The sequence below is a fragment of the Castor canadensis genome, chromosome 2 (genome assembly GCF_047511655.1).
Source record: "Castor canadensis chromosome 2, mCasCan1.hap1v2, whole genome shotgun sequence".
Lineage (NCBI taxonomy): Eukaryota > Metazoa > Chordata > Mammalia > Rodentia > Castoridae > Castor > Castor canadensis.
Window position 1 is genome coordinate 197,121,734 of NC_133387.1, and position 22,378 is coordinate 197,144,111.

The 22,378-nt window shown below is 46.2% G+C and overlaps 1 long non-coding RNA gene across 1 annotated transcript; it reads left to right on the top strand.

The window, feature by feature from the left end:
* The first annotated feature begins 6,868 nt into the window (after positions 1-6,868).
* Positions 6,869-20,633, top strand: LOC141417994 (uncharacterized). Its single transcript, XR_012442610.1, has 3 exons — positions 6,869-7,078; positions 19,823-19,927; positions 20,246-20,633. It is a non-coding gene; the product is annotated as an uncharacterized lncRNA (long non-coding RNA).
* Positions 20,634-22,378: the final 1,745 nt, after the last annotated feature.

Consider the following 22,378-nt stretch of genomic DNA (forward strand, 5'->3'; position numbering starts at 1 on the left):
GGGATGCTGAGGCGGGAGGACTGTGGTGAGTTTGAGGCCATCTTGGGTGACAGTAAGACCCTACCTATGTTAGCCAGTTTTTCATCACTATGACAAATACCTGAGAGAAACCATTCAAATGGAGGAAAAATTTGGGCTCAGGGTTGCAGGCATTTCAGTCCACAGCTGTCTGGCTCCATTGCTTTTAGGTCTGTGGTAAAGTAGAGCACATATGAGTACACAATATTTCTACCACATTCAACCTCCTGCACCCTTTCCTTGTATCCTCCCTCCTCCCACTGGTGCCAACTCCCAGTCAGGACCTGTTCTCTGTTTTTTGTTAAAAGAGAGAGAGAGAGAGAGAGAGAAGAAGAAGGAAAATTTTTATCTCTATACAGGGTGTTTCCTTGTGATATTTCCATGTATACATGTATTATAACCAGAATTGGTTCATCCCCTCTATTTTTTTCCTTTCTACCTTTGTCCTCTTCTGATTTCAACAGGTTTAAAAATTCTACAGTACATTAACTGTATTCACCTTCTTAACTTCCTTCTTTCACCCTCCCTCTCGTATGTGACCTCCCCTTAGTGTGTCCTGTTTTTCATAATATTGCTTGTATTTGTATTGGGTCTGTTTTCCACATGAGAGAAAACATGTGGTCTTTGGCTTTCTGAATCTGGCTAACTTCACTTAAAATGATGTCCTTCAGTTTCACTCATTTACCTACAAACGACAAAATTTCATTCTTTTTATGGCTAAACAGAAATTGCTCTGGTTATTTTGTAGATGAGTCTGGTGAACTATTTGCCCAGCTGGCCTTGAACCATGATCCTCCTGATCTCAACCTCCCAAGTAGCTAGGATTACAGGTATGAGTTGCTGGTTCCTGGCTCAGTATATTATCTTTATTTCTGGGGTCCCAAGCTTAAGACATCTCAACTAAATCAATTGCTGAGAGCTACACCATCACCACGAGGCTTGGGGCTTACCTGCTCTCATTTCCTTAACCTGAAGTTTTTGGTGAGTTGAAATATAAGCGATAATATCTAAGATTATTACAAGGCAGAAAAAAGTCTCATAATTCTCAACGCGCTGGAAGGTTGGGTGGGGAAGAAGGAGTCACCACAAAGGGCTAGATCAGGCACAGGGGGTTGAGGTAGAAACCACCTGGGCTGTTCAGATGCTGTAAAAATTTGCAGCACACACCTAAGCAAACATTGCCATCTAGTGGTCACTCCCTTAAACCTCGTCCATCCACCATCAGTGTATAACCGTCCACCCATCCGGTCAGTACTTGCATGTTTACTAGTGCCAGGAAACACTGAACAAGAGAGACCAGGTTCTCATCCCTAGGGACAGTTACGTTCCAGTGAAGGACAGATGAGCACCAAGCCCCGCAGTGGTAGGGTAGCCCTCTGCAGCTAAGTTCACATAGCTCAAACTTGGAAGGCAAAAATTAAAATAACACACTGAGCTTCTTGTTCATGTTTTGAACAAAGCAAAAATTATCTTCCAATGGGAGAAAAGACAATCAGATTGCTGCAGAGCAAATCAGCTTCTGAACTGAGCCAACGCAAAGTCCCTTTGGTGTGGGATTTTGATCTATTCTATGCAGCCTCAAGTATTTTCCTACTCTTTAATTCTTACTGTTTCTAAGACCATAAACTGATTGTCAAAATGTGCACAAATGTCTTTCTGTTGCTACTGAATACCATGAGCAATAAAACAAACTACAACGTGAACTTTTGGGTTATCTTCTTCTCTCCTCCTCTTCCTCCTCCTCCTTCTCTCTCCCTCCCTCCCTCTCTTCCTCTCTCCCTCTCTCTTTGTTTTTGTGCAGTGCTGGGGATTCATCTCATTAAGCAAGTGCTCTACCACTGAACTACACCCCTGGCCCAAGCATAAGCTTTCAAGTTTTTCATTTTTATTGTGGAGTCTGACTCTGTTTTTGATGTCTGGCTGCAGACAGCTTCCTGGCCCCACCACTTCCCTCTCCTGCCTCACATCTGGGCAAGCTGATAGGAAATCCTGGGTGCGTCCTTCCTTGGAGCTGCAGGCAGGCCCCTGAACCGCACCCCGAGTCACAATAGAAACAGAGCCAGTCACTTTTCCTGCTCTCTCAGTCCATTCTTGTGCCTGGCTGGAGCCACCCTGTTCTGTCCAGAGAATCTCATTATGTGACTAAGGAACCTAGTCATGCCCTCTTGGGGTGCCTGTGGGGCTAACCAGTCTCCACACCCAAACCAAAGCTGGTGGAGGGGAAGTCCACTTCCCTCTGCGGTGGCTACAATAATCCTACATTCTAAAACAAATATGAAAATGCATTATGCGTGATTAAAATTAAACACCATGCTAGCGTTTCTTTTATAAAAGTATTTGCAACAGGTCAAGAAATAAGGCAAAAAGGTTACAAAGGCTGGACAAAGCCTTTGACAAAGTGATTTGTGCCTTTACCTTTAGTATCTAGAAGTCATTCTAAAAATACAACTTTTACAGGGAATGAAACACTGGCTATCACAGGCAGACCTGGAAAGGACTCATCATAGGGAGGTGTGCCTTTGAGGATGCTTCGAGGATGGTGGTGGTGGTGGTTGAGATGGGGTCCACTGTGCTGTCCAGACTGTCTTCAAACTCCTGGACACAAGTGATCCTCCTGTCACAGCCCCCTGAGTGGCTGGGACTATAGATGAGTAGCACCACACTCAACAAGAGCACCAGAAAAGGTCAAAGAGAACTCCATTCCTCATCTCCCCCAAGGCAGGAATTTTGTCAGAGCCTTTCCGTCCTCCTTCCCTCCACTCAGAGATCCCAGGAAGAAATATGTTGCCAAAACAAAAACTGCCTTTAATTCCATTTTACTAAAAATATTACCATCAAATATCATTATGTGAAATGATTTGAATAAGCCAAAATGCAGTGATAAATACTTTTTAAAGCATGTTGGGGACAGGTATCTACCTTGTGTGACTTTAATTTCTTAGTTCCAAATAGGGGAAGTGTCAAATCATCCCTCAGTAGAGATTGTTACTAGAAAAACTGGCCCTTTGAACATCCATTCTGTTTTGTCTTATTTTCTTACCTATGGGTCATAGATTTTCTCAGGCCAAGTAATAGAGAGTAGAAAGGTTCATAGCTCTGAGTTGAAATGCCTGCCTGCCAGTCTTCCCAGGTGTCTTTTTTAGCTTCACTTCCCAGAGCTCAGAGCACCTGAAGGCTTGGTCACAAAGGTCCACAGATGACAGATATCCATAATTTGTATGCTATTCTTTCCGAGTTGGGTTTAATGTCCTGGAACGTCAGTATTTTGCCAATTAAGGTTTTTTGGGTTACAGAAAACTATCTATATTCGCTTTAACAAACCCCAAAGCACAAATGAATGGGATGGATCTGAGTTTCCCCTGGAGCAAGCAGGAAGAGGGAACAGATGGCTGGGTCACCATGCCTCACTCCCAGGAATCTCATCTTTTTTACAAAGGGAACTGATAGGCCCACAGCAGGGTGCATCCTCCCACTGGTCTGTAGCCTCGCAGGCCTGTAGGACTGGCCCAGCTGTCCTACAGTGGCGGTTCCTGGAAAGAAAGGGATTTTGACCAGTAGACCCAAGAGGCACCTGTCACAGGCACTTCCCTCACACTCCTCCCAGCACAGATGAAGGCTGTTTCTCAAACTCGGCACCTAATGTGCCCTAAGTTTGGTTGCCAGGATTAGCTCACTTACTTGAACCCAGGATCTAAGATGTGTAAAACTGCACCTAACCAAGTATGAAAAGACAGGAAAGAAGGCCCTTTGTACACCATAACCTCCAAGAAGACGTTTGTGATCTGCATGTGGCTCCCCCCTGACTTCTGGGTGAAGAGCTCCGCTTTGCAGAGCACCTGCCAGCACTTCATTTCTAGAATCATCCCGTATCACAGCTCTGTGCAGTGCACTGAGAGTACCCTGCAAAGAGGAATGCCTACCCAGAATCTCACTGTGACCTCATTGGAAATAGAGCTTTTGCAGATACGATGAAGGTAAACATGGAGACGATGCTGTTTCTTTAGAGTGGCCCTGAATCCAAGACCCGTGTCGTTACAAGAGACAGAACGCACACACAGACACAGAGACGATGATGCGGATTGGAGCAGTGAGTCTAGAAGCCAGGAGAAGCCAAGGAATGACAGAGCCTCGGGAGCTGAGAGGCCAGGGGCCATTTCTCCCTGGCAGCCTCCAGCAAGGAAACAACCCCTCTGAGACCTGGAACTTGGCCAATGTTGTTTTGAGCGAACCAGCATGTGGGAATTTGCACTGGTGGTGGTGTCACTACCACCTGCCCAACGTCACACAGCTGGTTCACCAGTGCCTTCAGATTGCCACCTGTTGCCCAGCCTCTCCTTCATCCTCGCCAGTGAAGTAAGGTCCTTTCACCCAGCAATGGGTCCACCCCAGACACTGCCCTCCCTGGCCTGGCAGTGGCCAATGGGAAAGAGGCAGAAGTCACTAGGAATAACCTTGAGCATGGGATGTCCTGTTAAGGATGAAAAAGCTTGGTCCCCTGCTGTCTGCACTCATCCCACCAGCCTGGGCCTCTTTACCACAAAAGAATAATAAAAATAAAAGTCTCTTATTTATATTATTGGTATCTGAGTGAACTCTGAGCCAGGATAAGATTTTGAAACCAAGCTGGAGGTGTAGCTCAGTGGTACAAATGTGCTTAGCATAAGCCAGGCCCACACTAAAAAAGAATTCAAATGCTAATTTTTTTGAGGTACTGGGGATTTGAACACAGGGCCTCACTTGCCAGGCAAGCACTGTACCACGTGAACCACACCCCCAGCCCTATTTACTTTAGTTTATTTTTCACATAAGATCTCAAGTTTTTGTCTAGGGTTGGTCTCCAACCTTGATCCTCCTTCATTTGCCTCCTGAATAGCTTGGATTACAGGTATGCACCACCATTCCAGCCCCAGCACTCTTCCTCTTGAGCTATGCCCACAGCCCCTCATGTCTGCTACCACCTCCCAGGCTTCCCTGATGGAGGCCTAGGTTCCACCACTAACACATATGACACCTCCTACTGAATACATCCCACAGGAGCCATATTCAACTTTAGGCCCTGGATTCGCCAGAGAACAAACAGATGAAAGCCCCTGGGAACCCACATTCTCACAAGGAGTGACATGCCATATTTTAGAAATCCACTGGGGTGGTGTGTCAATGCTGACTGTTACAAAGCAAGCCGATGCAGGAAGTGTGGGCAGAGTGCCAAGCACACAGGGTTTCAGATTTCTCCAGTGTGGTCAGGGCAGCCCTCACTTCTGGAAACTGACACCTGAGCTGCTACCTGAAGGGGGCAAAAGAGTAAGACAAATGGGCCACTGGGAAAGAGCTTTCCAGGCAGAAGAAATAACAGCAAGGTCACGACCATCATCAACCTCCATCTCCCAATCTGTAAAATGATTTCCAACATTCCTTAGATTTCCTGAGTGCTGTGGGGGCACGTCAGACCTTGCTGGCACCCCCAGGAAGTCACGCTCCTAGCTAGAATTCCTCCCAGTCCCATGGATGTTTGTAGACATTATGAAAAGATAGGAAGAGGAGAATGATTTTTTCAGAGGTCAAACAAGTGTTGAAAACTGGCTAAAAATAGTGACGGGGAATGTATTTGCTGCAGGACTTCTCAGATCCTTTAAAGGCCAGGGCAGACTGTGACATGCAGACTGCCAAACTTGGTTGGCTCCAGAAGCCTTTCCTAAACAGTGTCTGGTGAGGCTGCTCCATAGAATATAATCTGGGGACTTGTGCTGCAGAAAGTAGCTCAAGCTCTGTGGGTCACATGTGCTCTTGTGACCACTCTCAGCATCTTCAGCCCTTTCCTCTCTACCAGGAACACCTTTGGGGTTCTTTTTGTTTGTTTGTTTGCTTTTTGCAGGGGCAGGAGTTGTCGTTTCATGGGACTGGGCTTTGAACTCAGGGCTTCACACTTGCAAAGCAGGTGCTCTACCACTTGAACCACACCTCCAGTCCATTTTGCTCTGGTTACTTTGGAGATGGGGGTCTCGCAAACGATTTGCTCAGGCTGGCCTTGCTCCAAACTCGACCCTCCAGATGTCAATCTCCCAAGTAGCTGGGATTACAGGCATGAGACACCAGCATCTAGCCTCTATCACTGTTTTTATTTATTTTTGAAGTGCTGTATTGAACCCAGGGCCTTACACATGCTAGGTAAGTGTTCTACCACTAAGCTCTGGCCCCAGCCCTTGATGTTTTCGGGGGGCATGGGGGCACAGGGTCAGACTGTCATTGAACTTGCTATGGAACCCAGCATTCCTCTGCCTCTTGAGTGCTGGAATTACAAGCCTGCCCCACCTGCCAGGATGCTTTATTACTGCTTTCTAAACCAGCCTTTTCTCTTTCCCTCTCACATGTGTTTCCTTCTCTTCTACTTCTATTAAAAAATAAGTAACAAATAAGAGCCTCATTCTCACTATGATGTAATTGACAGGCTGTCATGGGACCATGGTGTATCTCGCTCTGATCCCAGGAGCCAGCAGGTGGCTGAGGCATTTCTTCCTGGAATCTCAGGTAACTTCACTCCAGAGACATCCCATAGGAAGTCACCTCCTTCACTGGAAGAAAGACCCTGTCACCCAGTGAAATGGTCCCAGTTTGCCTCAGGTGGAATCCGGCCTGGTCCCAGGCAGAGGCCCAGTCAAGCCTATCCTGTATCGCAGATCTGGGGCAGGTTGAGGCAAAGAGCATTCTCCAGGCAGTCACAAAATAAGAACGGGATTGTCTGCACTTGGGAAACACCCACACGCTGAGCTCTGTTCTGGGGAAAAAAAAAAAAAAAAACCCAGCACCTGAACTGCTGGAGGAGAGCTTCAAGCCTGTGCTCTCCCGCCTGAGATCTTAGGAAAAGGCTTGCCTGCTTGACTAGCAATTGGCCAGTTATGTGACACGTCACCAATATTTCTATTGCCTTACTTTTATCTGTGCATAAAACATACACGTGAGTACTCAACCAGCAAGCAATGGGAGCTCTGTGCACCGTCTGGGCTGGATCATGGCTCGAACCGAGCAAGGCTATTATTTCAATCACAGACTCCGAGACCCACCGGTGAGTATCTAAGGACAGGGTCACCAGCATGCAGAGCGCAGGGGAGCACAGGCACCCCTCTTTCCTCTTGTGTTCACTGCTGGCTCCTCGGGGATGGGCTCCCCAGACAGACTCAGCTCTAGGAGCTGAGGGTTTTCAGAGCCAGCGGAGGAGCTGAAAGAAAAACGGGACCTCGCGTTCTCAGGTTCCTTCTCAGCGCTTTGAAATTAGCCTAAGTACTGGACAAATACTGAACAACACATCTGTGAAGCGGGGCCCTTTTCTCTTCCTTTTTTTTAACCTTCACATTACCTTTCACCTACTTTCAAATAAACCACTCATTGTTTGAGAGGGAAAAATCAAATTTGTTCTAGCAAAGTAATCTATTATGGAGTAAATATGGCTGGAGGGTTGTAGAATTCATTTACTGTGCAATCTCAGAGGGACACGGGAGTGAGGAAGTCAGCTTTCGAACTTCAATATGGAGACCTCTATTTGCTCCTTTAAATTAACAAAGCACAGACTCATTTTAAATTAGGGAAGGATGTGAACCTGATTCTTTTTAATGTTTAAACCATACAGAAGGTAAAATGAAAAGGAAAAAGTAACAGCTCATTTTCTTGTGTACATGGATTTGTTTTAGCATAAAATAATGGGAGAAAATGTAAGAAACTATAAGAAGTTTGCTTGCAAATTTTGTCAGACTTAGGTTGTAGCTTAACCTATATTTTCCCAGATTTTATCTCTTCAAGAAGACAAAAACTATTTTAAAAATCACCTAAGGGCTGGGGGTGTCACTTGGTGATGCAGCATTTGCTTAGTGTGTGCTAAGCCCTGGGTTTGATTCCCAGCACCACAAAACAATACAATGGCATTTAAAATCTATTTTTAAAATAGATGGCTGAAGGTGTGGCTCAAATGGTGGAGCACTTGCCAAGGAAGTGTGAGGCCCTGAGTTCAAATTCCAGTACTACTAAAAATAAATAAATAAGTACTAAAATGGGGAATAGAAACCTGTTATGCACAAATCATGGTGCCAGGTGCCAGAGGTGCCAGGAAGATGAATCCTTAAAACAGATATTTATATAAAAGCAAGTGGAAATTCTTACCTGGGCTGCTAAGGGCTTTTGTAATCTGACTTTGCCTGGTTTCTTCTGCCTTCTCATATTCATCTTACCCTGGAGCAACACAAAATTATCGGCAATTCTCCAAATGTGCCAACCCTTCCGGTACTTTTTGGCCTGTGCAAATATTAGCCTCAACTTGTAATGCTCTCCCTAACCCCTGGGACACTCCAGAGGTTCCAGTCATCCTTATTGTGTCAACTCAGGTATCACCTCTTTTATTACTTCCAGTAATAAAAGTAAAAGTTAGCCACGCCTTTGTTCTTGGATCTAAAGCACCTTAAACACGCCTGTAGAAAGTGTCTCCCACAGTGGTTTCTGTTTCTGTCTAGAGCGAGTGAGCTCCCGAGAGCAGGAGTGGGAATTTGTCGTCAGGATATTCCCTTTAGTCAGCCTGCCCTCCTAGAACAAAGACTACGAACAGTGTCGGGAGCACTGGGGAAAGAGTGACTTCCCAAAGGAGCTCACTCTTGGCTTTGATCAGGAATTTCTCAGGAAATTCCAAGTAAAAAAGTATGTGAGTCAATGTGGATGCAAATGAGGTTTTAAAGATGGGTGCAGCAAGACCAGCAGGTTTTTCTACAATTTGTTACAGAGTGTGGTGGACACAGGGGAAGGTGGTGTCCCTAGATGAAGGAGAACCTCGGAGAGACAATCCTCGTGGTCTGGGATGAAATTGATGACAGGATCACTGAGATAATAGGATGGGGCTTAAAGAAACACATGGGGAGTAGGGTTGAGACAGGGTTCAGGTAGGATTTTAGGGACCGAGTCATATGCTGAGGTTTCTATTTTGCAAAGACCACTGGCTGCTGTGGTGTAGACCAGATGGAACTGGGGAGGACTGGGGTACACACAGAAGAGGGAGGCCATGCAGAATGGCCCCTGTCCAGCCCAGTGGCCACTGCATTGTGTGTTGAATAGTCTGGGGGTGGGAGGTGTCGAGTTTACATGACTCTCAGTTACTACAGTGTTACTGTGGACAAAAGCGATTTGAGTCCTAAACTGATTTTCAAACACATTTTTGGGACATAGGGCATTCGTAGTTTGGGACAGCTGTTCTGAGAGATACAGCCTGGGGACCCAGAGCTTGAAGCAGCCTGCGAGCCGGGTTGCGTAAGACCTCACAGTAAACAAGCAATGTTGTGCATCTGAAGAAATCACCCTTCACTGCATCAAATTAAATCTGCACTTTTCCACTCCAATTAAGCAATTACTACTGATGTACTAATTAGTAAGAACAGAGATCAACTTTTCTGATGCTTTCTTTGCCTGCCATAAGTCCAGAAGCCCTCCCTTTCTAGAAAATAATAAAAAGTATATGTAACAGGAAATCACAGCCTTCATAACGTGAAAACAAATGGATGGCGACATGGAAAATGAAGATCAGGTATAGGCAGGGAAAACAGAGGTCAGGGCTTGAAGGATATGCCTTCCATGGCCTTTGGGTTTACAAACAACAACAACAAAAAGAATATTTGTCACCACTGCAAAAAAACAGTCTCAGAAGGCACTACAATTATAAACACTGTTTATAGTTAAAGATTCAGTGTTCTCTGGAAAAATTGATCTTGGCTTCATTTTATGGGGATTATATTTAGGGGTTTTTACATTCTGCAAAAGATCTTGCCCCACCCTAAGATTAGTCCCTGCAGAATCTTCTGTAGGGGAGTAACTAAGGTTAAGTTGTAATATAACCCAGATAGGATGGTTCTGGGCCTGATTAAAAAAAAAAGAAATGAGCTTCTGCAGAGCAGATGCAGATCCTTGATGGCCTGGACAGGCAGGAGTCAGGAGTAGGTTAAGGAAGAAAACAGGATGGACTGTTTGATGGTGGAGTTATCGGCTATCAACTTGGAGGAAAATGAAGCACTTAACACCCTGGAAAGGACTCCAAGCAGTGTTGTAGAAACGCTGCAAGGATGGCTCCTAGAAGCAGGAAAAAAAAAAATTACGTGCACTGTGACAGATACCTGAATAAATCAACTTAGTAAGGAAAATCATTTATTTGGGCTCACAGCATCAAAGGTTTCAGTCCATAGTCACTTGGCCCCATTGCTTCAGGCCTGAGGTGGGATGATGGGAGCATTTGGAGTGAGTAGGAAGACTGTTCACATCATGGTATCCAGAAGCAAAGAGGAAGAGGAAGGTTCAAGCTCCCAGTATCTGCTCCAGTGGCATGCCCCCCAATGACCTAACTTTCTTCCACGAGGTACCACCCCTTCAAGGTTCCAGCACTAACACTAGTGCCACAGACTGGGGACCAAGCCTTCAACCTATGGGTCATTAGGAGACATTTGAGAAACAAACTATAGCAACGTGAAAGCCCACACTAAGTGAGATGGGCATGTGGACAGTGCACAAAGGGATTAAAAGGCTGAGGGAAAAGGGTCTTCTAATAATTTCAGTGTAGATTTACCATAGAAGTCTGAAAACCCCATCAGAGGACTGCATCCCATGAAGGGCCATTTACAAATGGATACAAAGCAATAAGGAATGCACTGGCGGGCAGGCCCATCGTTACTGCTGTGGCTTGAATGTGTCCCCTCCAAATTCAGATGTTGCCAGTGTGATCGTAAAGAGGGGGAGCCTTTAAGAGGTGATTAGGCCAGACGACTCCAGCCTTGTGAGTGAGATGAAGTCACGCAGGGTTCCACTGACTTCCCTTCCACCTTCCCCAATGTGAGACACAGCCTTCCTTCCCTCCCATGGGTCACCAGTTGATCAAGTAGTGCCTTCATTTTGGCCTTCCCAGCCTCCAGAACTGTGAGAAACAACTGATTGTTTTTCACAAATGACCTAGTCTCAATGATTTTCTTGTAGCTGCACATGATGGTTAATCCTGACTGTCAACTTAATTGGATTGGAAAACTACTAGGAGATTAGAAAACACACTTCTGGGGGGCATTCGTGATCGTGTTTATTTCCAGAGACATTAGATCATGAGGGCTCTGACCCAATGAATGGACTAAACCCTTGACAGATTCATAGTATGACGGGATTATTGGGAGGTGGCGAAAGGCAGGAGGTGGGCCCTAGTTAGAGGAAGTAGGTCACAGGGGTACGTCCTTGCCCTGACCCCTTTTCTCTGCTTCCTTTCCACCATGATGTAAGCAGCTCTGCTCTGCCACACCCTCCTTGCCACAATAGAATGAGATCTCTGAAACCATGAGCCAAAATAAATACTTTCTCCATTTAGGTGGCCCTCAGATATTTTGGTCACGGCAATGCAAAAGCAAGTAATACACATCACAAATGGACTGTAAGTTCAGTGGCGGCTCCACTCTCTTGGCCAGGGCTGATAGTAGGGGGATGTCATTACAGAACAAGGATCACTAACAGCTGTGGGATGTCAGGACCCTGAAATCAGAGGTGGAAGGACTCAGCTATTAGAAGGCAGAAATATGCAACTATTCAAATGAATGGTAAGGTCAGGTGGACAGCCCGGGAAGCCCAACCCATAGAGTTCTGCAAATGGTTAACAGAACACAGCCATTCCAGAGGCAAAAAATAAAGATAAACTCAAGTCATACAATCCAAGAAATCCAGGATGGATGAACAGAAAGCTGAGGGTAATCACAAGAAAAAGTCACAATCCTTTTCCAAGTTCCTGAACCAGGAAACCAATGGCCATGAACTCAAAGAGAGGTACACTGGGGAATCATCAGATAATTCAAGAGCCACTGGACACCAGGTCTGATTTTAAATTGGTACTCAGAGACCTGAAGTGAGATCGTGGGTCTCCTTGCAGAGTGAGGCAGATGGGGATGGAGTAAAGAGGGGAGTTCAGTTCATGGTGGGCCTCTTGGCTCTGAAGGCCCACCCCAGTGTCTGTGGCCCTAATTCAAATATATCACTGGAATAGGCAGACCTGTGGAAACTTACTTTGGGTCCTTGCCTATGGTGGGGGAGGGGAGATAGCCAGTACAAGTGGCTGAAACCACCCTTTCCTCCCTCCTAGCCAAGATATCAAACCAAAACCAGTATCTCACCCCCAAAGAAATGACAGAAACCAGTGACACCCTCCATGACAGATGGAAATGAGTATGTGAGTAATAAATCAAGGAATGGGGACAGGTAGCACTTATGGGACCAGAGTTGCAGTTTAAAATACAGGAAGGACTCAGAGAAGAGGCATTTGAGAAATGACCTGAAGAATGTCAAATAAATTCAAGGATTGGGGGTGTAGCTTAGTGAAAGAGCTCTTGCCTTGCATGGGCAAGGTCTTGGGTTTAAGGCCTTGAAAAAAAATCAAGATTGTTTCCAAGATTTTTGGGATCAGGGAGAAGGGCATTCTTACTGAGATGTGGAGGAGAAAGGACAAGGTTTTGGAGAGTGGCCACATGTACAAGTCTGAGGTTTAAGAGAGAGTTCTAGATTGAGATATAAGGTCAAGAGATGTCACAAGGTGAGTTAAAAGCTATAAGACTGACCATACTTTAGAGGTGAGTAAAAGGGTGATACCCTTCCTGTCCATCATAAAAGGTCATGGCTAATACTCCTGTACAAAAAACAAATTTACAAGGTAAAAGGGTGCTTGCCTAGTATGCACAAAGCTCTGGGTTCAACCCCCAGCACTGAGAAACAAACAAGAATAAGAACAAAAGAGAGAGAGATGACAAATTTACTTGATCATAGTTTTATGTGACTCAGGAGCCTTCAGAGTGAAGAGGCAAAGACCCACAGTGAAGTGTGCATTTTTCTGCATAGGTTTGATGAAGCATGGACAGCCATGTAGAACTGTGACTGGACAGAAGGGCCTGAGCTCGTGGAAATAGACTGAGAGGGAACAGCCAGCAAGGCCTGTCTGTCCAGATTCTTCTGGGCCTCTCTATGCAGGACTCCTACCCCCTGGGTATGCAGGACTTTTTCTGAAATGAGAATCTTATGACTTACCATCACACAAGATTGGCCAGAGACATTCTTCATGGTCAGTCCTGAGGCAGAAAGACAGGGCAAATGCTTTATAATTGGCTTTGGGGAAAGGGGGTTCTAGTTTCTAGAATCTGCCTTGGAGAAGAGAAATTCTAGTTTCTGTGACTTTCCTTGGGGGGAAAAGGAGAGCAGGAAACAGGAGGGCAGAAGGTGAGTAAGAAACTGCTTCTGAGGTCATCATGTTACGGCATCATTTTAGGAGTCCCAAAAATGCCAAGAAGAGTGACTGCACATGTGACAAGAGGCCTGAACACTGCACCTCAGGAATAGGAGAAACAGGGCTATAACCAAACAGGCAACAGAGCAGGGTTTTGTGTGTGTGTGTGTGTGTGTGTGTGTGTGTGTGTGTGTGTGTAGTGCCAGAAACAGTGATGATGCAGATGAGAAAGAGGAAATTGAGAGAATGACAGCCTGAAGAGGGCGAGAGGATGGGATCTCCTGGCTAAGCAGATGTGTGGGCCTTAGGAGCAGACAGTTCTTGAATGAAGGCGCAAGGAAGACAGTGAGTGGGTACAAATGCAAGCAGCTGGGTACCTATGCTGTGAAGAGAATGTGAGAGTTCTCTTCTCGTGGCTCCTATCAGTTCAGTGAAAAAGGAAGAAAGGTCACCTGCTGAGAGTATAGAGATGTTCAGATTTTGTCCTCTGCAGGGTATGGAACCATTGAGGTATTTTGAGCAGGGGCAGGGGGATGACATGTTCAGATATGGGCCTAGTGATGATCAACTCAAGGACGTCACGGAGGTGAAACAGTTGGAATGACTCAGATGGGATGATGAAGCATTGTGATAAAGGCTGCAGGATAGAAAGATATGGTGTGGGAACTTTTAGGAGATTAGACTAAAGAGACAGTCATGTCCTCCCACACGTACCTCTTCACCCTATCTATCTTTCTATATAGCACTTATCCATGTCTGACAGTATAATCTAATGTGTTTGTAGGTAGATTACGTCCTCACCAGAATGTGACACAATGTGAGTTGGCTTGGGTTGACGTTGTCTTGTTCACTGTTCTATCCCCCATATCTAAAAACAGTGTTTGGCATATATTGAGACGTAATAGATGCATAGTAGGGCTGGAGGTGTGAAGCACTTGCTTAGTGTGTGTGAGGCCCTGGGTTCTATTCTCAGCATGAAAGGAAGGAGAGAAGGAAGGAAGGAAGGAAGAAGGAAGGAAGGAGAGGAGGAAGAGAGAGAGAGAGGGAGGGAGGGAGGAAGAAAGAAAGAAGGAAGGAAGGAAGGAAGAGGGAAGGAGGGAAGAAAGAAAGAGAGAGGGAGGGAGAAACAGAGGAAAGAAGGAAGAAAAAAGAAAGGAATAAAGGAAGGAAGGAAGGAAGAAAAGAAAGAAAGAAAGAGAAAGAAAGAAAGGAAAAGAAAAGGGATTCAGGGCTTTGCACCTGCAAAGCCCTACTACTTGAGCCACACATCCAGTCCTGCAGCCCTTATGTGTACAGTTGCTTCCCTTTTCTACAATGTGCTGTCCCTGGAAACTTTCATTCTCTTGCTTTTCTATAGAAAAGCACTACTTAACACTACATAGTACTACTTAGATAATAGTACTAAGTAGTAACATTAAATTAATCTGATAATGGATAACGTACTGAAAATGCTAACTATGTCCTAGGCATTATTCTAATTAATTTTGATACAAAAACTCATTTAATCCTCTAGGGAGGAGAAAAACCCTGAGATAGGTATAATTTCTTATTTTCTCATCTTGCAAGTGAGAAAACAGAGGCCTGAAGCTTGGATGGCAGAATCACAATCTAAGACTGGGTATCTGGTTCAAATACCCAAGCTATACTTATTACCTTTAGGCTGCTGCTGAGTGACGCCTAATATGTCTCTAATGCAGACATATTATCTTTTGCTAAATAATTATTCCTAAATCTGGCCTAAACAATAAGTATTTATTATCTTACACAGTTTCTACAGATGGAGAAACTGGGAGTAGCTTGGCTCGATGGTTCTGCCTTGAGCCTCTCATGAGGTTCCATTCACGATGGTATCTGTGTGGTTGTCACAGGTAGGCTTTCCCAGGGCAGGGCCTGCCCAGTCTGTGCTGCTTGTTAACAAAAGACCCCAGTTCCTTGCCATCTAGACTTCTCCATGGAACTGCTCACAGCTTAGCAACTGGCTTCCCCCAAAGCAAGTGACCCAAGAAGTAGCAAGGCAGCAGCTTTTAACATCACCCACGGTTTCTGTGATATCCTATGTGGTACATAGTCAGTGCTCTATGGTATGGGAGGGACTACAGAAATGTGTGCACGCTGAGGACAGAATCAGCAGGAGCTTGTTCCTGAGGTCAAGTCTATGGAACTTCCAAAGGCAGAACACCATGTGGAGTACTGGATTTGAGATTCTTGGTTCAAACTTACTTCTTTTACATTTTCTAATCTGCTTCCAAATTACTGAACCTCGGAATCTGTAAACCACTTTACCTTCTCTCCCAAGTCTTTATCAGATCACATGTTAAACTCTGTCAACTCTATAATTTACATGTATCTTTGAGTTTGAATGATACTCTGAGTTCACGGGTGTTACAGGCTGAACACCATATACAGCAACTCACTTAATTTTCTAGGGAAAAAACCCTGAGATAGGAATTTATACCTATAGTTATAGGTATAACTTCTATACCTATAAGTATAACTCCTTATGCCTACAATTATAGGTATAACTTCTTACCAGCGTTACCGTGTTCGGGGTAGGATGTTATGGTCTGGATCTGAAATGTCTCCAGGAGCTCATGTGTGGGAGGTGATTAGCTAATGAGGGCTCTATCTTCATCAATGGGTTAATCCATTGATGAGCTGATGGATTTATAACTTCATGGGCTATTGAGAAGTGGTGGACACTTTGGGAGATGTGGCCTAGTTGGAGAAGTAGGTCACTAGGGTTTGATCCCTAGTGAGTCTATTGGGATCCTGTTCCCTTGCTCTATCTCTCTGCTTCCTTTCCGTCATGAGGTAAGCAGGTCGACTCCCATACACACTCCCTCCATGTTGTTCTGCCTCACCAGAAACAACAGAGCCAAGTGACTGACTGAAACTGTGACCAAAACAAACATTTTCTTCTTTTCAATTGTTTATCCCAAGTAGTTTGTAACAGAGATGGAAGCTGACTAACAAACAAACCCTAGTGTTTGATGAAGTCCTAAGGGTAGGAACCTCATCTGATAAGGTCTAGTGTCCTTACAAGAAGAGACACCAAAGAGTGAGTTAGCAGACAACTTCTCTGCCCCATGTGAGAATACAGGAAGCAGGCAACTGTCTGCAAATCAGGAAAAGAGTCCTCACCAGAAACTAACCATCTTGGACTTCCAGCTCGAGATCTATGAGGAAATAAATTGTTTAAGTCCTAGTGTATGGTATGCATTTTGTTTTAGCAGCCACAGCAAACTAATATAGTATGAAACCAGAAAAATCTAGTTTACAGTCATTACTGTGATATTTTTATTCCTAGATGTGAGCAACACTAAATCATACTTCATTCAAGGCCTATTTTGGGAACTTTCTCTGAACTCATGTCTTTGTTAATGCCATGGTGCCCGACTTTGGGAGATGGAACAGAATTCAACAGAATGTTTTACTCACTTCGTGATGGTGTGAAATCAGTGTGCATTCAGCAGAAACCAGGCTTGGAATTTGAGTTTTCACCTTTTCCTGGGCTAGCAAAGTGCAGTTTGATACTCTGTCACAACTGAATTTGGGCAGCAAGCCCTGGCTTCCAGGCAGCCACAAAGTCTCAAGGTTAGCAACCCACACTCCACGGTGCTCCATGCTGCTCCAAGGATGGCCGGTAGCTTAGGGGTTTCAAATGCATTTTCTTTTTTGCTCTTTTTTAGACACATTCTGACTAAATGCACTTTCAGTTTAGGATATTTTCAAATTATCATAGGTTTAATCAGGACACAATCCCATCAGAAGTCAAAAAACAGGCTGTGTACTGAGTGCCTGCCTAGCAAGCATGAGGCCCTAGAGGTCCTGAGCTCAAAACCCAGCATCACCAAGAAAGGAAGGGGAAAATAGTCAGATGCCAATTGCTCATGCCTGTAATTCTAGCTACTTGGGAGGCTGAGATTGGGAGGATAACAATTTGAGGCCAGCCCTGGAAATAGGTCTAGAGACCCCCATCTCCAAAATAACCTGAGCTAAATGGACTGGAGGTGTGGCTCAAGTGGTAGAGCACCTGCTTTGTGAGCACAAAGCCCTGAGCTCAAACCCATCACAAAGAAGTTAAGGATCACCTGTGTTCCTTTGTGGCAGGTCTGCCTTATCACCACCTTTCTGTGTGTAGGTCAGCTTCTCTAAGCTGTCTTGTTCCTGAGGAAAAGGAAATGTTTTTATTTTTCTTCTTACAATTGTTGAAGAAGCCACCAAAGCAAAGCTGAACTTGGGCCTTGCTAAGCAAGAGCAAGCTTCTGAACACATCAGAGAGCTTGGGCTTGGGGAGTGGGAGGGACTCACTTCAGCAGCCGGCTGACTATGGGAGGTGGAAGTCCTCACGGGTTGGCTGACTTTCAGCTGTGAAGTGTGTTTGCTCCAGCAACACCACAGCTGAGTGTCTGACTGCACAACCGTGAGGCTGTTCCAAAGCCTGTTTCGTCTGTTTCTCAGATGTGTGGCTACTGAAGTTGTCGTTGACAGGTGGGATGAGTTCAAAATGGGCCCTGGCAACCACCTGTACGATAACCAGAGCACACTGGGCCCTTTCCTGTGAAGGCTTTCATGGCAGTGCTGACCTCACACATCATCACATCCGCTTAGCATTTGCTCAGTGAGTGAATTCATGAAATTAGTCTTTCTCCCACTCATCCCACATCCATTAAAAAATTCTTTCAAAGTCCCTAAAAACAATATCTTAAAAGGACAAATATAAAACATTCAATCCTACCCACATGAATAAAGTAAGAATACTGATTCATTCATCCACTTGATTATTTTGTATTCTCTGAAAAAGATGTCATTAAGACCACAGCACGACATGGAAACATGTTTTTCCTGTAACAGAAGTGAGGACTAGAGGTGTGGCTCAAGCAGTAGAGCACCTGCCTAGCAAGGGCGAGGCCCTGAGTTCAAATCCCAGTATTGCCAAAAAGTAAATGAAAGAATGCCACTAAGAAATGTATAATAAAGCAAAAAGTATACAAATAAGAAATTGAGAAAATACAACAAAATGGCACCACTGATTGTGATTCAGAGAGGTGGGGATATTAGGTGATTTTTTTTCCCTATTTTCTAAGTGTTCTTAAATGTGACAATAGTGCTGATTGTAATTACTTTAAAACATGTGAAAGCTGCACTTGCTCTTTTCTCCTTACCTGCAGCAATTAGAAACAGAGTGGTAAGATTGGTCATTCCCGCTGTCTGGCTCTACCACAGAAGCTACTTTCACCACTAACACTAGCTGCATAGCTAGATGGGAAAGAGAGACGAAAGAAAAAGTTGCACGGACTGAATTCATCAATTCAGTTTTCCCTGAGCATGCAGGGAATCATTTCTTCTCTGACGATGCTTTGCCTCCAGTCTCTCCTCATACTCCCTGCTCTCCCACTGGCCTCAGACCTGAGCTGGTTCCCTAACCAACACTGAGGCAAGTCAGGCACACATTAAGAATGCCCTCCAGGCAGAGGAGGTTCGGGGAGGAGCTGACACCCAGCATTTGTGAGGCCCTGGATCAAATCCCCAGCCAGAGGGGAGGGGATGCCTTCCATTTTCCATTCCTTCTCTCCAGACTTGGAAAGATTTAGTCAGACCTATCATTTGTAAGGCCACTCACACCTGCCAGCCAGACGCCACTGTTTCCTGAGCTCTTGTCCTACATTATTGCCAGTCTATCCTTGGAGCTTCTCTCCCCCGACCCATGACAGCCACCACTGAAGCCAGTTCAAGGCAAGGACACCTTGACTTTTAATTACAATTATAGCCATTATCTTTGGTACTGTTCAGAAGTGAGTATATAAAATTATTTTCATTCCTCTTTGAGACACTTTCCTTGGCAGCATTCCTGTTGACTTTTTCCCTACAGTTTTTTTGGTACTCTGGCCAGGCGAGAGCCTTGCGTCTCTCCTCCATTATTTCTATCAACCTTATGTCATCCTGTATATTTGACAAGATTTGCAATTTCCCGTAGAAATCAACTTGCAATGAGGAAGGGGCTGATTAGCAGGCAAAGATGAGAACCCAGAGGAATGTCATGGAGGAGCGTTCTTTACAGCTTCATGCTGCGTCTTTAAATGCAGTGAACCCATATTTACAGCCGGGATCTCCAGGATTCTCCTTGAGCCAGAATGAAACTTCCAGCATTTATTCAAGCTCTCATTTTATAGCTAAGCCTTACTGAATGGATGGAGTAATCCACATTACCTGATGTAGTTGGGAGCCACTCAGACTAAACTCAGATCTGCATTCTGCCCCATTTAATCACAGAGTGGGAAAAGGGAGACTCATTGTCTTAGAACTTCTCTCCTTAGAGGAACTCTGAGGGGAGCCCACCGACTCACCCCCAGCTCGCTCAGTCATCCTCCACATGCAAGACTGGGGGCAGAGACCCCCTGAGGCCTGCACTGAGCACATCTGGGGTAAAATCACCGATCAAACCACAGCAGTGTTACTCGGTAATCCCTCCAACTGCTGTTTCAAAAGCAGTCTTTGCGGGGTGCATAGTTGAAACAAAATAAAACTAACTCGCCTCTCACCTAACAGGAAAGGAACAGAAGCTTAGGGCTCCTTCCCACACCGGCCTGCAAGCCTGAGCCCCAGCCCTGCCCAGCCCCACCTGACTTGGCTTTGTCTCAGAACATCTTTAGGGTGAGGCTGATCTCATGCAAGTCCGATAACAACTTTCCACTGCCTCATGGCTTCTTGATTCCAGCAGCAAGACCCAGGCGCTGGTGAAAATGCAAGTTTAAAAAGGAGCAGTTGGGTAATGGAAGTATAAAAGGTTTTGTTTATTATTGTTTCCAACTGAGTACTAAAATTTGCTTTGGAATTAAGCCTACTTCATAGATGGGTTATTAATAACCAACTCAGTCCTAGTTATAGGGATAGAATGAGCAAATCTGTCTAGTAAATTCTGAGAATTCAGAATTATATGACCACCTGAAAAACTCCCAATTGCTCTTTTAGACTTCAGAGGAACTCATCATTCAACCCTGAAATGAAGCTCTAATGGTGAAGACCTTAGCCAAATTGTCCTCTGCATCCGTGTGAACTCTGCCCAGAGGAATCTTCCTAAAATCCCAACCATATCATGCAAATTTCTTGCTTAAGATACTTCAAGGGTTCTTCTCTGTCTTCAAGATGCAAACCTGGGGCTAGGGGTGGAGCTCAGTGGTGCAGGGTGCTTAGCACTCTCACTGGCAAGGAGGCCCTGAGTTTAATCTCCAGGATACACACACACACATCTATTGCCACTAAAATTTTATAATTGGGAGTTCTTTCACGATCTGGCCTGTTTCCCCCTCCAGCATCACCTTTCTCGTGGAACTGTACTATTCCTCCCAGGTTCTGACGGTCATCCCACCTCCGATCTCTAAATGCATCCTGGTCCCTCCCCCCACAGTTCCTTCGGGCATATGGAGAGGGTGAAGGAGGGCGAATATGGGGGATGTACTTTGTATCCGTGCATGAAAATAGAGCAATGAAACCCCCCAAGAGGGGGGTAAGGGGCGTGAGGGAGACGGAGGAGGTGACTCTAATTAAGATACATTGTAAGCACATGTGCAAATGTCACAATGTGCCCCCCCACGTACAACTACTACATGCTAATAAAAATAAATAAATCCTCAGTCCCTGGAGACCAGTAGACCCTCGGGTAGCTGTCTGCTGAATCAGGGTGAATTTGGTACTAGTGAGGACCTGTCCGTGCGAGGCACAAAGACCTGCGGATAAATCATCCTCAGTCATCAAACAGCTGACGAAGTTAAGGTTCACTAACCCCATTTTGTGGATCAGGAAATTCAAGCCCTGGAGTTCATGACCTGCCAAGGAACACGACAAGGACAAAGTCGCCGTCTGGTGGCTACAGTCCCTTCGCGGCAGCCGAGTGGCGCTGCCCGGGCGCAGGGCAGGGGCTCAAGCCGCCGCGGGTTCGGAAGGTGCCCACGCGCCCCGCCCCCCGGGCTGCCCCGCCCGGAAGCCCCGCCCACCCAGGTCTCGCGCGCCCGGCCCCTGCCCGGATGACCCACCCACCCCGCACGGGCTCTTCTGCTAGCTGTCACGCCCACTTCAGCCTGGCGCCCCGCCCCCTGCCGGATTTCCCGCCCACTCCGCCGGCCTCCTTGTCCAGAAGCCCCGCCCATCGCCCATCCTTGTCTCGCGCCCCGCCCCTGCCCGCATGCCCCGCCCACCCCTCCAGGCTCCCATTCTAGCTGCCACACCCACTTCAGGCTGGCGCCCAGCTCCTACCCGGATGCTCCCCCCACCAAGACAGCTGCGGGGCTGCGGGGCGGGGCGGGGTCCACAGAGCACCGCCCCCCACTCCTTCCGGAAATGCGCTGGGAAACCAGGAAACCTCAGTCCGCACAGTCTGGAGGCGTGGCTAGCGGGGATCTGAGAGACGTGCTCCAGGCAAAGGGGTCGCCCACAGATCGGGGACCCACCGACGCCCCCTCCACCCTAGAAGCTTGTCACACTTGCCTGTCGCTGTAGGGCGAGGAGGCTGTGCAGCTCCAGCCTTCAGGGCGGGAAGCTTGCCTCGGACAGTTGCGACTCCGCCTGGCTCAGGCTGCAAACAGTCGCAGGGACTCGGACGAGCTTGGGAGAGCCTTCCTTTTTCTCTGAATTGCCAAGTCGAGCTTTCGAAGCTCCTCAAAGTTTACTTGAGCTGCAGCCCCGATTGCTGCTTTTCCACAGGGCTGGACGCGTTTCGGGAATCCGGTGCTTCCTTCGGGGATACCCTCCTTCCCCGATGGGAGCTGCACTCCATTCTTCACCCCTCTTTGCTCTGCCCAGGGTCCAGCTCAGGCAGATGCCACCCTGGGCAGAGCACCCCACAGTGGGACTCGAGATCTAAAGCAGGACGTCCACCGAGCATGTGGGACCCTAAGGCCAGGGCTGTACGTGGGCTGGCAGAGAGCTACCCATTGTTAACTCACCATTATTTGTCTGTCTCCACCTGACCTGAAAAGCTTGGCTGTGACTTCAGGAAGTTCCTTTGGCTGGAGGAAGGCAAAGGCTGTGACTTATCTCCTTGCCCGTGGACTGCTAGGGAATGGCAGTCCAGATAAAGTCGCAGGCCTTGGAGACAAGCAGGTAGCA